At 53.2% G+C, this 5000-nt stretch overlaps 1 non-coding gene across 1 annotated transcript in view; it reads left to right on the plus strand.

Annotated features, from left to right (window-relative positions):
• The first annotated feature begins 3426 nt into the window (after nucleotides 1–3426).
• LOC124584046 overlaps nucleotides 3427–5000 on the plus strand; it is a 1910-nt gene continuing 336 nt past the window's right edge. Inside the window, exon 1 of the ribosomal RNA XR_006974463.1 lies at nucleotides 3427–5000. This exon is cut by the window's right edge and continues 336 nt beyond it. This is a non-coding gene — a ribosomal RNA (small subunit ribosomal RNA).

A 5000-nucleotide genomic window follows, 5' to 3' on the forward strand; every position in this document is an offset into this window, starting at 1 on the left:
ATATGTAAGCACCAGCATGGAACAACACCCAGTGCATCCTCTCCGCCACATTAGACAATCCACACTGTCATAACCAGACTGGGAGGTCCACTCAGAAAACAGAATATCCCACCCTCCCGACAACCACCATTGCTCAGCCAAGCCACCAACACCCACACATGTCCTACACAGGGGTGCACCCAACATCACAATACTGCCTCCTCTCACAGCACACAAACAATGGCAGGAATGAAAGACACACGTCTGCCACAAGCATGGAATGAGAGCGCCGCCTGTCATGAGCCAAAGGTGCATCCTGACGTGGCAAATCAGATGATGCCGCAGGCATCCACTTACTATAATCACAATCAACAAACCGGCCGCCCCCCCCCCCCCCCCCATTAAACCTTTCCTTACAACAATGTGTACCGTAACCTAACCTATATCGTACCGTAACCTAACCTATATCGTACCGTAACCTAACCTATGTCGTACCGTAACCTAACCTATGTCGTACCGTAACCTAACCTATGTCGTACCGTAACCTAACCTATGTCGTACCGTAACCTAACCTATGTCGTACCGTAACCTAACCTATGTCGTACCGTAACCTAACCTATGTCGTACCGTAACCTAACCTATGTCGTACCGTAACCTAACCTATGTCGTACCGTAACCTAACCTATGTCGTACCGTAACCTAACCTATGTCGTACCGTAACCTAACCTATGTCGTACCGTAACCTAACCTATGTCGTACCGTAACCTAACCTATGTCGTACCGTAACCTAACCTATGTCGTACCGTAACCTAACCTATGTCGTACCGTAACCTAACCTATGTCGTACCGTAACCTAACCTATGTCGTACCGTAACCTAACCTATGTCGTACCGTAACCTAACCTATGTCGTACCGTAACCTAACCTATGTCGTACCTTAACCTAACCTATGTCGTACCTTAACCTAACCTATGTCGTACCTTAACCTAACCTATGTCGTACCTTAACCTAACCTATGTCGTACCTTAACCTAACCTATATTGCGCCTTAACCTAACCTATATTGCGCCTTAACCTAACCTATATTGCGCCTCAATGTAACCTATATTGCGCCTCAATGTAACCTATATTGCGCCTCAATGTAACCTATATTGCGCCTCAATGTAACCTATATTGCGCCTCAATGTAACCTATATTGCGCCTCAATGTAACCTATATTGCGCCTCAATGTAACCTATATTGCGCCTCAATGTAACCTATATTGCGCCTCAATGTAACCTATATTGCGCCTCAATGTAACCTATATTGCGCCGCAATGTAACCTATATTGCGCCGCAATGTAACCTATATTGCGCCGCAATGTAACCTATATTGCGCCGCAATGTAACCTATATTGCGCCGCAATGTAACCTATATTGCGCCGCAATGTAACCTATATTGCGCCGCAATGTAACCTATATTGCGCCGTAACCCAACACACGTTGGGCCTTAACCCAACACACGTTGGGCCTTAACCCAACACACGTTGGGCCTTAACCCAACACACGTTGGGCCTTAACCCAACACACGTTGGGCCTTAACCCAACACACGTTGGGCCTTAACCCAACACACGTTGGGCCTTAACCCAACACACGTTGGGCCTTAACCCAACACACGTTGGGCCTTAACCCAACACACGTTGGGCCTTAACCCAACACACGTTGGGCCTTAACCCAACACATGTTGGGCCTTAACCTGCTCTGTAATTGTCATACGACGCGTTAAATTAGTGTAGTGTTGCCTAACTGCAACCCCCGCAACATAGTTTGCTACTCGCACTGCCCGGTCCGCAGTGTATCGCTTCATGTTAAACACCTTGCAGCTATACACTGTAATGTGGATGGCAGCAGGACGTACATGCTCAATGCCCTTTGCAGTTGTTCATTGGCATTTGCAGTTGTTCATTGGCATTCGCATGGCGAAGCACTTAGCCTACGCTGTGGTACGGCCTGTGTCAACTGTCCGCTGATGTTGTACGTCCAAATCACACACTGTACTGCACATTGGTCCTCATGTACTGAATGATACATCGTGGTACATGTGACCGTACAACGACTGCGCCAACAACGGCGAACCATGCGGTCCAAATGTTGTGCACTCAGCTACGTGTCGTCTCCCTATAAGAGCTGGATTGCAGTGTGGTATGCCCTGGATGGCGATCAGCATGAGCCGTCTGTTGATGTAGTGGCGCGTGTTGTCAGACGTAGTCGTCTCTTCTCACACACCGTGATAGCATGGTGCACTGCGTTCCACATCTGCGACATGCGACAGAGGCCGGTTGACAGTCGTTCGCGCAATGGACATCGCATACGTACGGGGGCCACCTTCCACGTGTTCGCGAAGCGTGCACATGTTGTTGCGTGTATGTGGGCAGACATAGTGTGTCGTGACACCTGACACAGGCATGCAACAATCGTTGAATTTGCAAATGGCGATGGACGCCTACGTTTGCTGGTGACGTTACGCAAATGAACAACTGGTAAACCGTTGTGGTGCGGTTGTTCTCGCTAGAGGTGAATCAGTGATGGCGACGATCGGTTGAGCTACCAACCGGTTGTTCCAGCGATACCCACCATGCCCACGAACGTGAATGGCATCTGGGTGTGAAGCGATACGCGGCGGTGGCTGGGTGGGACCGTCCCCGGCCGGTGAGGGGGGGCCTCCCGGCGTGCTGGCCGCGCGGTGCGTGGGCGCACGCGCTACAGCCGGCTGGTGGGGGCGGCCAGTGGCAGGCGCGCCGGCCGACGGAGGCGGCAGGCGGCGCAGCTGCGCGCCGGCGCACCCTGCACGCGGCGCCGTGCGGCCAAAGTAGGTCCTCGCGGGCCCGGTGCGAAGCGCGGTGGACATCTGCAGTGTGCTGGTCCGATTGAGGACTGTGTGCGCTGAGGATGCGCCGCCGCCCGGCGCTCGGCGCCGCGACGCCGTCTGCTGCTCGGTCGCCTCTGCGGTTCTCGCAGGTGGTTTGTATCGCAGCTGTGCGGACGTGTTGGCGCGTGCGCTGTGCTGGGAGAGTTCGCTTCGGCACCCAAGTGGGGCTTTTGTCCTTCTGTGGCGCTGGCGTTGGAGCTGCCGGTCACCGTAGGTGGCGCGTGTTGTCTCCCGCCGGCAATGCCACGACAGCACGCTCCCGGGCCTCTGTCGGCAGCGGCAAGCTCAGTTGGGAGCACGGGTGGTCGCACCTAAAGCGTCTACTCGCCAAACTCCGGGCGATTGCGCCTCTCTCGAACCCGACCAAGTACTTAGGACGGCGCTGCGCGCCGCCGGGACCTGAGAGGGTTTCGAGGTGTATGGTGCAGGGGAGCTCAGCCTCCTCCTGTTTGCAGAATAATTGAGCGGACGCTTGCGTGTTCGCGTGGGCCCCCGGGACACACTCCCGGGCGGCCGGCTGCTCAGCTCTAGTTGACGCAGCTCCCTGGTTGATCCTGCCAGTAGTCATATGCTTGTCTCAAAGATTAAGCCATGCATGTCTCAGTACAAGCCGCATTAAGGTGAAACCGCGAATGGCTCATTAAATCAGTTATGGTTCCTTAGATCGTACCCACGTTACTTGGATAACTGTGGTAATTCTAGAGCTAATACATGCAAACAGAGTCCCGACCAGAGATGGAAGGGACGCTTTTATTAGATCAAAACCAATCGGTCGGCTCGTCCGGTCCGTTTGCCTTGGTGACTCTGAATAACTTTGGGCTGATCGCACGGTCCTCGTACCGGCGACGCATCTTTCAAATGTCTGCCTTATCAACTGTCGATGGTAGGTTCTGCGCCTACCATGGTTGTAACGGGTAACGGGGAATCAGGGTTCGATTCCGGAGAGGGAGCCTGAGAAACGGCTACCACATCCAAGGAAGGCAGCAGGCGCGCAAATTACCCACTCCCGGCACGGGGAGGTAGTGACGAAAAATAACGATACGGGACTCATCCGAGGCCCCGTAATCGGAATGAGTACACTTTAAATCCTTTAACGAGTATCTATTGGAGGGCAAGTCTGGTGCCAGCAGCCGCGGTAATTCCAGCTCCAATAGCGTATATTAAAGTTGTTGCGGTTAAAAAGCTCGTAGTTGGATTTGTGTCCCACGCTGTTGGTTCACCGCCCGTCGGTGTTTAACTGGCATGTATCGTGGGACGTCCTGCCGGTGGGGCGAGCTGAAGGCGTGCGACGCGCCTCGTGCGTGCTCGTGCGTCCCGAGGCGGACCCCGTTGCAATCCTACCAGGGTGCTCTTGAGTGAGTGTCTCGGTGGGCCGGCACGTTTACTTTGAACAAATTAGAGTGCTTAAAGCAGGCAAGCCCGCCTGAATACTGTGTGCATGGAATAATGGAATAGGACCTCGGTTCTATTTTGTTGGTTTTCGGAACCCGAGGTAATGATTAATAGGGACAGGCGGGGGCATTCGTATTGCGACGTTAGAGGTGAAATTCTTGGATCGTCGCAAGACGAACAGAAGCGAAAGCATTTGCCAAGTATGTTTTCATTAATCAAGAACGAAAGTTAGAGGTTCGAAGGCGATCAGATACCGCCCTAGTTCTAACCATAAACGATGCCAGCCAGCGATCCGCCGCAGTTCCTCCGATGACTCGGCGGGCAGCCTCCGGGAAACCAAAGCTTTTGGGTTCCGGGGGAAGTATGGTTGCAAAGCTGAAACTTAAAGGAATTGACGGAAGGGCACCACCAGGAGTGGAGCCTGCGGCTTAATTTGACTCAACACGGGAAACCTCACCAGGCCCGGACACCGGAAGGATTGACAGATTGATAGCTCTTTCTTGATTCGGTGGGTGGTGGTGCATGGCCGTTCTTAGTTGGTGGAGCGATTTGTCTGGTTAATTCCGATAACGAACGAGACTCTAGCCTGCTAACTAGTCGCGTGACATCCTTCGTGCTGTCAGCGATTACTTTTCTTCTTAGAGGGACAGGCGGCTTCTAGCCGCACGAGATTGAGCAATAACAGGTCTGTGATGCCCTTAGATGTTCTGGGCCGCACGCGCG

Source organism: Schistocerca americana, unplaced genomic scaffold (assembly GCF_021461395.2).
Source record: "Schistocerca americana isolate TAMUIC-IGC-003095 unplaced genomic scaffold, iqSchAmer2.1 HiC_scaffold_47, whole genome shotgun sequence".
Taxonomy (NCBI): Eukaryota; Metazoa; Arthropoda; class Insecta; order Orthoptera; family Acrididae; genus Schistocerca; species Schistocerca americana.